General features: G+C 39.6%; 1 pseudogene; it reads left to right on the top strand.

Moving 5' to 3' along the window:
- Window positions 1–5,755: 5,755 nt before the first annotated feature.
- On the top strand, window positions 5,756–5,873 carry LOC129407573 (5S ribosomal RNA; annotated as a pseudogene).
- The last annotated feature ends 5,198 nt before the right edge of the window (window positions 5,874–11,071 follow it).

Below are 11,071 nucleotides of genomic sequence, written 5' to 3' on the forward strand. Positions count from 1 at the left end.
AGCAACGAACGTCTCTTGGCTATGATTCCGCATCCACACGTTCCTTTTTTACGGACGTTGCTCCTTAAAACAAATAAACTGTACATGTTCTGGCTCCGATACAACAACAACTTTAAAATCTCTCGGTGCTCAGTGCTCGTCGTGTCCTCCAGTGCGCATGCGGGACACTTTTGGGGCGTTTAAAGTTCACACTGGAGATCAGATACAAGTCAAGTTTAATTCAGACCTCGCAAAAAAATCGGATTTTACAAAAAAAATCCAAATTGAGCATTAAGCCCTGCAGTCTGAACGTAGCCTTAGTCAGTTCTTTCTGGCCAGACTGCAGTAAAACCACACAGATTAAAGTATACTTTAGGTACCAGAGCTTCAGACAATGCAGTGCCTACAGTTAGCATCACACTCCCAGGGAAAACTGATGCCACCAGCTGCAAAGTATCACTATGGCACATATGACACAGAGGTAATGCTATAACTGTTACTTAGCAACCACAAAGTTGACAAGGCCTAAACTTGTCTGAAGTGCACAAAAGCTATGATTAGACTAAAATGAAGCTTTAGCTGAAAAAAATCGCTGCTTTTAGTTAGAATTTTCAGTGTTGATGACATACGCAGAAAGATTTTTTTTTCAGGACTTAGCGCTATTTCATTTTGTTCTTTTCTTCTCAACTTTTTTCCACAAATTGACTGAAAAACATGAAACCCTGTCATATGCGCACACTGAGCGGTTAAAAGACAAGAAGAGAATGCATAATTTGTACATTTGTCAGATTTTAAAAACAAGAAGATCTCGCTATTGTTTCCTTAAGGTCCCACTATATTATGCTCTATCCACACTTTGAATATACTTTGGCACTTCATCCTTGGTTTTCCACTTAATGTTAAAACAGCACAAATAAAACAGCAGTCTTGTATTTTTTCACTCACGAATTGCTAGCGATTGTGCAAGGACACCTTCTGGAGCTGGATCATAAGTCATAAAAAAACAAACTAAACAAAAGCATTGAGGCTGTTAGGCGTAGTAAACGGAGCTTTTACAACAAGAGTATGGACTTTTGAATTTCCATCTGCTGACATCAAGAGGTGAACTCAAGCAATTTGAACTTGTACGAGGTAGATGTCTTAGAAAATGTTGGATTAATGAATCGTTCTGAGGTTTCAGATGGCATCACAACGTTCTGTAGGCCATAGTTATTTAATACAGAGCAGACCAGTTAAAATTGATATAGTTACAGTGCTGATTTTCATCAATCATATCAACTATCAGGATACTGGCATACACACACATATACATGACAAGGTGCAATGTCATCAATAGGAAAACCTGGTGCTTAATCAGGAGATGACCCATTCCATCTCTGTGATCTTGTCACTAATCAGAGCAGAAGGACTTTACCTATGGTGCAGGTTTTGGTTTGTCATAGAAAGATCCAGATCAAACCTGGAACCTTCTTGCTGTTGGAGATTTTAGTGTTCATGTTGTAGGTTTAAATTAATCTATGAAAACCCTGGACCCAGAGAATACTTCAACCGTATAGGATATCAGACAGTTGGAAAATGGCCTAACTGAGAGCTGTGGGAAATGCATGCATTTTAAAAAAGAGCATAGGCCAGCCTTCGGGAAAATATCTAATCTAAAGTGGAGGCTGCATGAGCCGTTTGTGCTTCATTCATTTCATTTTAGAAACATACATGAAAAATAAACAACAAAATCAATTTCCCACCATGGAACAACAAATCTATCTATCGGAGCACAACGCACAGCCAAGCGCAAAGTTTACGCAGCAACACAATCTGAACCCCAACAACACAACCCGCCCCAGCAACATCAGCAAAACTACAATAAGAGGCTACGATCCCAACATGAACACATCAGCACCGTGCCTACAACGCACAGAATACCGAAGCAGCTCCGTAACAACCACGAGCTCATTTACGCATTTATGCAGCTGTGAGGCTCTGTCCTCAGATTTGCCCCAAACTAACAAAAACAAGCCTCTTACCTTCTCCAGAGGACAGAGCTGGAGTGCATCCTCTATGCACTGTCCTGCTGGTTCTACATTTTTGTCCAAAATGAAGATATCAAACTGGTCCAAGTTCCGGTCCAGTCAGGTCCACTACACAAGGTCTGGGAGCCAAGTGCACAAGATGGTTCTCTAGTCTTAATCTAGTCTTAATCTCACTTCCCACTTAAACCTTAACGTTACACCAGTCCATATAAACACTAGGGCACCAGGCAGACTTAAGGTCTCAGTGTGACGCCCAGGTGAAACTTTTCCACCCAGAAACGAACGGACAGAGGTGCATAGAGCAGCGAGCAAGTGCCGCTGGTCTCAGTGACAGGTCTGTCCTACATTGTATCACATTTTATGGAAATAGCCTATATACACGTGTAACCAATAAACTGCATACTGAGATCTTGTAAATCAGTAGAACATAAACTATAGGCATGAAATGACAGCTTCAGCCATTTGTAGCCGTGAACATTCTGGTGGCTGCAGAAACCATTTAGGTTTTGGCTGAGCCGGCAAGCCTGCCAATAACTTCATCAGCCAGCCATTATTCTCAAAACAAATGGCTTCAGGGTCAATGCCAGCTCAGTAAGATGGCACGCTTGCAACCCAAAATACACATTTGACTACCGACACATAATGACGAAATTTGATTGTATACACATTATGACGTGTCAGAATAGCGATACTAAAAAGTGTTGGAAAACTGGCACGTTTAAACAGAGGCATGTCGTAATACGGGCATGTCTAAATAGAGACATGTTGGAATGAAGGAATGTCGGAATAGGCGGCATACCCCGTTTTGTGTTTGGGAACGCATCTGAGACTTTTACTCCAAGCTAAACACTTTTACAGCTGTACTCAAGTGTTTTATTGTCAGAAAATTAGGATTAGCATGCTAGTTGCTATTAACTTTACCTTCTTTTATCATACTGCACAAACTGTCATTTCACTTGGAAGTTGCATGGCTGTTGAAATATCAAACATACAACTCTCCAGGTTATGTTAATATTGTCATACGCTCTGTTTGCACAATCCACGGATATTGCAGTGGATTTCTTGCCCATTGTCTTGCCCAAGGACACAATGACAGAGATTAACATGGTGACTCACAGTGCAGACAGATGGAATATTTTGTGTTTGGGAGGGCGTTTGAAACTTTTACTCCCAATCAAAACTGGAGGTCCAAATAAATCAGCTGTGTACTGTCTGCATCTAATTACAAAGTGTTTTTTTTTTTTTTTTTTTTGTCAGAGAATCAGGGAGTGTGGGATTAGCATGCTAGTTATCTTTTATCATTTCACTTGGAAGCCAAGATGTTGAAATATCAAATGTACAGCTAAATATTGTTTTAGGCTCTGTTTACACAATCCATAAATATTTTTTTTAAGTATTTATATATTTTTTATTTGATTTTATTATTATTTTTTATTTAATTATTATTACAGTCCATGGATATTACACTGGATTTCTTGTCCATGGAGGGTAATTAAATCCCCCCGCCAAGTACTGTCATTATAAACAGTTTTATTGTTCAAAAATCAGAAAGTGCAGGATTGGCATGCTAGTTGTTGTTAGCTTTACTTTCTGTTACGATACCGCTCAAACTATCATTTCACTAAGACATTGCATGGCTGTTGAAATATCAAACATACAACTCTCCAGGTTATGCTAATATTGTCTTAGGCTTTGTTTGATTTCTTGCCCATTAAAGGTCAGGCGAAGTGTTTTGCCCAAGTGCACAATGACAGTGATTGAACTGGTGCCTCACAACACCAGAAAGATTGAACATTTGTTTTTTGGGAGTACATCTGAAACTTTTAGTCCAACACTTTTACTGCAAAACTATACAATCCCTGAACTCTTGAGGTCAAAATAAGACAGCTGAGTACTGTTTTTACTGTTTATATCTAATTATAAACTGTTTTAATGTCCAAAAATCAGAAAGTACAGGATTCGCATGCTAGTTGTCATTAGTTTGCAGTATCATAAAAGGAGGTGAAGCTATTGTTTCACTTGGAACTCTCCAGGTAATATTGTCTTAAGCTCCGTTTGCACAATCCATGGATATTGCGCTGGATTTCTTGCCCGTTAAAGGTCAGGCGAAGTGTCTTGCCCAAGAGTACAATGACAGAGATTGAACTGGTGACTCACAACGTCAGAATATTTGGTGTTTGGGAGGGCATCTGAAAATTTTAGTCCCCTGATCTCGTGAGGTCAAAATAAGTCAGCTGAGTACTGTTTTTACTGTTTATATCTAATTATAAACTGTTTTAATGTCCGTGATAAGTGCAAGATTTGGATGCTAGCTGTCATTAGTTTGCAGTATCATAAAAGGAGGTAAAGCTATCGTTTCACTTGGATGTCACATGGCTGTTGAAATATCAAACATACAGCTCTCCAGGTTATGCTAATATTGTCATAGACTCTGTTTGCACAATCCACGGATATTGCGCTGGATTTCTTGCCCATTGAAGGTAATTAAATCCCTCCGCCGAGAGCTGGAATGGCATTTACTTAAAGCGGGACCTATGATCACCAAACAGACACGTCCCTTCGCCTGGTTGGGTCATTTTTTGCCATCTCCAGACAATACGGGGGAGAGAGGGATGACATTTATGCAGGGCCTGGGTAGAGAGGGGAGCAGGTGTGAGCAGCCAGCCTCGGCAGAAGGGGGCCCCACTCCAAACGGGCCACTATACTCACCGGAGAGCCACTTGGACATGAAAGGATTTAACAAAGGCCAGAAGAAAAGGCTGCTGTGAGGAAGAGGGAAAAGCGATGTAATCCTGCTGGCGATGTGATTCGTATGATTTGAGAATAGCATACATTGAAGGGAAGGTTTAAAGTGCTGTATCAGATTTTGACTGTCACAAAACCTGAAAAACAGAACTAAAGGCCCATATTAGGCAGTTTTCTGATCTGTCATTATGCTGTTTCCTCATCACAAACATACCTGGAGTTTTCAGATGAAGAGAAGAGGTAGAGCGCTTCACTGGGTCATAAAAAAGTCAAAAGTAGCAGTGCAGAAACTCTTCGAGGGTTAACTTGAAATATTAACAAAGTGTAGCCCTTACTAAAAAATAAAAAGTAAAAGTGGGGAAGGTACAAACCCGAGGCACACCGACTGAATATATTAAAAATTGCCAACACATCTCGGGTGAATAAAGGTGAAACAGGACCCACAGGTGTTGTAAAATACAATTAAATATCAATCACATGACTATAGGAAAAAGAAACAGCAAAGGTTGGCCAACCAGAGTGGAACCGTCAGGGCCTTCAAGGTATTCAGTGAAGGCTCAAGAAAAAAATATTGAAAGAAATTTTGTACTGCTAATATATTTTTCAATATTTTTTATTCAGTGAGTAATAAAAACAACAATAGTAATAAATAATTTCTAGATCGCTGTTATAATCTTGGACTAATATTTCTTGGGAAACAAAGGGTTAATATAAATTTATGGACCTAGACCAATCACAGTTTTTCATTCCAATGGTATCTGGGTAAATCTATGACTCCCCCTCCCCCCTTGCCTGGCGAGAAAATACATTTTTGGATCTGATTGATCTGCCCCAAGACAGCAGGAAGGAAAGAAATAATTCTTTGGGTCTATGTGACCCCGGGGAGAGTGTGAGGGTTACTTGTGACCTATATTAATTTTTAACTATTAAGTATTATTTTATTATTCATATTTTTGCTTTTTCACTCTTTTGCTGTGGACTTATCAACACATAATAAATAAATTACTTGGTGCCATACAGGCTTGTCAATGCCTGATCCCATCAGATCTCATTAGCTAAGCAAGGCCAGGCCTGGTTAGTACTTGGATGGGAGACCGCTGGGAACACCAGGTGCCACAGGGGGGCGCCAGTCACCAAAAAGAAACAAAACAAAAAACTGCTGTTGAGTTATTAGGCAAGACACTTCTCCCACATTGCCTAGTATGAAAATGGTGTGTGTGTGAGTGATGGCGGTGGTCAGAGGGACCTATGGTGCCGATTGGCATGGCAGCCACGCTTCTGTCAGTCTGCCCCAGGGCAGCTGTGGCTACTATAGTAGCTTACCACCCCCAGGTATGGAGTGAATGAATAATATGCTCTGTAAAGTGTCTTTGTGACAAATGTCTGTGAAAAGCGCTATATAAACAAAGATTTACTTACTTACTTGAAACCTAGTCTACTCAGTATTGTACTTATACTTGTACAGCTGCTAGTCTATTGTGTGGAGCCTTTAAGCCATTAAAGATCATTACAGCAGGGCTCTAATAATGATGTGGTTTTAGGAAGGACTTTGGCTAATCCACTCGTATTGTTTCCAGGACCTGTCTCATTTTAATCGTGCACAGTCTGATCAATCGCCTTAAATTTGTCCCTTTACTGGCACAGCTATTATAAAGACAAGGGTGGAAGGCACAATAAAAACAACTGACTGAAGAGAATACTGGAACCACAAATAAGTAAATAAAATCAAAAAGGATGACGTTGCATTTTGGTGTTTGTGTCTTTGTAGGTGCAATCGGTAACTTAGAAAAGCAAAGAAATTGATCTGAATATATTGTGGAGACATAATTTAACCAATGACTTTTCAATTGGGAACAACGTCATATCTTCCCGCATCACTGTCCCTGTTGTATTTTTAAGAGATCTGAACAAAGTACATTGTGATCGCGGTGTGTTGTCCAAGGGCATACTGGCCGGGTTAATGCTGTTATTGAACAACAGCCTTTGTTTGGTTGGACCGGCCTGAGTAATATGAGTAAAATAGAGGATGAAATGTCTTGCCCAGTAACTTCACCTGGGTGGCAATTGAACCATCAACCCTACTTGGGAGATCCAGTTAAAAGGACCTGTATTGAATTTTTCCCATGAATTTGCGCAAAGGAAGATTCAGGAAGTGAGTGATTAGCATGCTAGTTGTTGTTTAGAAGCATTAATGACAGCAAAACTCTAATCTGGCCTCTGAAAGTTGTGAAAAGTAAATTAGGAAGATCCGAATGGTAAGTGAGGAATAACTTTGGACCACTGCAAAGCTTTTAAATAAACTACCGTATTTTTTGGACTACAGTATAAGGTGCACTGGTTTATAAGGTGCATTAAAAGAAATAAACGGAAAACACTTGAGACTGATCCCTTAGCCCAGACATCCACGATCCATCGGCAGATCGTGGTGTAATTCGCCTGGCGTTGCCTCCCTGTCTTGGTGAATGTGGATTATGAATGTGAATGTGGGTGGATAATTTATTATTTTTTTTTCTGTTTTGTTTTTGTTTTTTCTATGAGGAGGACTCAAATATACATTGAGTAATAATATGTTTAATGCAGCTTTGCGCACATTTGTTTATGTTTTATAGAAACAAAACATAAAACCACATGGCTCATTTGCATAAACTATAAGAGCTGAAAAAACAGCTCACTCCTTGTGCGCTGATGTGGTCAGCTTCTCTCGGACTAAAGACCACAACTCGGTGGAATATATGTGTTTTTGTTTTTTTTGGGGGGTTGTGACCAAGGCGACACGGCGCAGTGTATGTTGTGCAGTCGACGCTAGATTTACCTTTTACTCCACGAGGTTCCTGACTACAGTAGCCGTAATGCTCCGACAATCCATCAAGCGGTGCGAATTCGTAGTTTACCAAAGTCGTACTAAAACATTTTGACAGTTTTTGAGTGCCATATACTAGGGGTGTGCAAAAATATTGAAATATCGATATATCGTATTGTTTAATGTGATGATACAGTATTGATACGTGGGCTGCTGTATAGATATATCACCAACAGTATTTTTTACAAATTTACTAAATTATTTAGTACACCGTTACAGATTTTTGCTTGTTTAGATGAAGTACATTTGACATTTTCACTGTTTTGATGACTAAAATGGGTGTATTTGATATGAACTTTGCACAAGAAGTGGTTTAAGAAGACTTTTAGTATCAGAGTCATGATTTAGCCTTTATTTTTTATTGAACTGTATCGAATCGTTTTGAAATATATAGTATCGAATCAAAAGCTCATTGTATTGAGATATGTATCGTATCATGGCCTATGTATCCAGTATGTATGTCTCAGCAACTTTTTAATGATACCCAACCCTACCGTGTACCATATAAAATTGGTTCGAGGTCAGTAAGCACAACCAGATTTAATACATAAAGCTCTTTGGATTATAAGGCGGACTGTTGACTTTTTGAGAAAATGAAAGGATTTTAAATGTGCCTTATAGTCCGAAAAATACGATAGTTCTGGTTTTCACGTTTTAAGCAGAAGTACTCAATTTTGTTGCTTACGTAAAAGTACAGATTTCACATGAATATATCTACTTAAGTAAAAGTAAGTATTTACATAGTACCAATTTAAAAATGTACTGTTCAGAAATGTAGTAGAGTAGAAAGTACAAATACTTTCTTTCAAATGTAGTGAAGAAAAAGTAAAAAGTGTCCCCATTAAAATGTACTTAAGTAAAGTACAGATACTTTTTATTTTATTTTACTACTTTTACTTTGTTGCCTTCAACCACTGGTTTTAAGACAGTAAATATCAGGTCCAGCTTCTTTTATGAAATACTGGCATATGACGTTTCATCAGATGGTAAATTAAAGTACATGAAGCAGTGTAAGTAAAAGCACTGACAACAAATGATCAAAGAAAAACACATTTTTGGCATAAAAGTTGTAAGATCAACTTCCTCCAGCTTCATGTTGGGCACATTTGGTTACATTCTATCTGCCAGTCCCGGCCGCTTTTCCTGATTGGCATCCGTCCTTCAGAAACTGCATCTTTTTCTAAACTTGCGTGCTTGTTTTTTTTATAGAAATCTTCAGGCGGAAATATGAAACGATGTGGTGGGGACAGAGAGCCCGGAGTGATAAGTGAGAGATGTTCAGACTGACAAACGGACCTCCGAGGTCATAGATCATCGCCATGGAAGCAGAAAATACATCGTTAGTCATATTATGTTTCATAGTGAGACAAAACTTAATACTGTCTTTTCTGAAAAACGGCGGAATACTGTAACGTCTCCATCGCATCGAGAGGGATGGGCTGTCCGAGAACGTGATGGCGAGCAAAGAAAAGCGGGTCTCATCTTTCACAGTCATGTCTCTGTTTCTACACAACGCGCTATGCAAGGGACACAAGTACAAAAGGTTAAAACACTTGACTTTTACTGTCTTAAAAATGTGAAAAACTTCATTAATGTGGTGTAAATTATTCACCGCAATGAGTTTATAAGTGTTTTTCATAAGTCTCAAGAGACGTGAACAGAGTACTTCAGAAAATAAAACACTCTATCATTAAATTAATTAATTGGGTTTATATAGCTGCTTTCAAGTAGAGTCCTGCGGGTCCCGACACAAAACGGTGCGGCGCGGGACACATTTTGAAAGCTCATTGCAGGCATGGGCAGGAACAGGATTGCACGATGCTGGAGCGGGCAGGTGGGATGATAAATTGCAGTCCCGCAAACTAAATATGAGTGTAAAGTAAAATATCATACCTATTATACATAATTTGTGCTGGGTATTTTATTTGGCATTAATAAAAACATTTTAAGATGCCTAAACTTGTAATCTTGTGCACATTTTAGACAATTCCTTTTCGCTTCTCCGTGTTTGATAGAGCTTAAGAAAGTAAACGTCCCCATCTTGCGGGATTTGAGGACTGGAGCGGGACAAAATATCTTGCGGGCAGGAGCAGGACTAAAAATTACAATTGTTTGCAGATGAGGGCTAGACTGATTCATCAGCCGGCTTCACTTCGTAGACTGACTGACTTTGCAGCATTAGGATTCGTTTGCTTGACGGTAGGCGGGTACTTTTTTCATTTAACCAATCACTGCTATTTGGTCGTGACGTATGTGATTCACCGAACATTCTCTTTGTTCCAGCTTTAAATCCTCAATATCGAGAATCGTTGCAAACACAGAATATATGACTCTTCGCTTCGATTGGCTGGTGCCTGAACTTGTACTTCTAGGGTTTTTGCGAACGATCTCCTGTATTCTAATTCCAAATGAAATTGAGCGGAGGCATTATGCTGGACTGAAAATTCTGTCCGACGCAGACCTCTACTTTCAAGACACCCAAAGACAGAGCATTGTTCATTCACTCCACATTTGCTGGTGGTAAGTAAATGTTGTAGCCTTGGGGCAGCTGTGGCTGAAGCAAGGTCCATATGTGGCATCAGCTCCCTCAGACCACCACCAATACCACACCATACCATCCCCGTTTCATACGATAAGCAAGGAGGGAGAATTGTCTTACCTAAAGACACAATAACTTTAACAGTCACATCAAATCAATAACATCTGCAGCCTTTTACCATCTAAAAAACATAGCAAAAATCAAAGGTTTACTGTCTAAAGCAGACTTGGAGAGACTTATCCACATGTTTGTCTCCAGTTGGTTAGACACCTGAAACGGCCTACTCACTGGCCTCTTCAAACGAGCTGTGAGACGCTGCAGAACATCAAGAACGCTGCAGCTCGGGTCCTGACTCCAACTAGGAAGTCTCTCCATGGCCGAGCACCAAAGTACATCTGTGATATGTTAGTGCCGTATGAACCATCTCGCACTCTGAGGAGCTGAGGGACCGGCCTCCTGCTGGTGCCCAGAGTCACGACTAAACACGGGGAGTCAGCGTTTCAGATTCACACAGCTAAAACCTGGAACAGCTTTCTGAAGATGTGAGACAGACTCTACTTTGACGCTGTTTAAATCCAGGCACAAAACGGTTCTGTTTAGCTGTATATGACTGAAAGGTTTTCATTCAGCACTATTCTCTCTAATTTATGTAATTAATGTCTCTCTCTTTTTAATTTCCATGATGAGTATTTATTTGTGTTGATTTGTTTTTATTGTGATTTTAATGTTTTTCTTATTCTGTAAAGCACTTTGAATTACTTTGTGTACAAATTATGCTATACAAATAAACTTGCCTTGCTTTGCCTTGCCTAATCTTTTTTTTTTTTTTTTTGCCTCACTGTGGCAGCTGATTTTCCCAGTGATCTCCCATCCAAGTACTACCCAGGCCCAGACTTGCTCAGCTTCGGAGGTCTGACGAGA

The sequence above is a fragment of the Boleophthalmus pectinirostris genome, unplaced genomic scaffold, assembly GCF_026225935.1.
Source record: "Boleophthalmus pectinirostris isolate CB_2022bp ecotype Guang Dong unplaced genomic scaffold, ASM2622593v1 HiC_scaffold_12, whole genome shotgun sequence".
Classification (NCBI taxonomy): domain Eukaryota; kingdom Metazoa; phylum Chordata; class Actinopteri; order Gobiiformes; family Gobiidae; genus Boleophthalmus; species Boleophthalmus pectinirostris.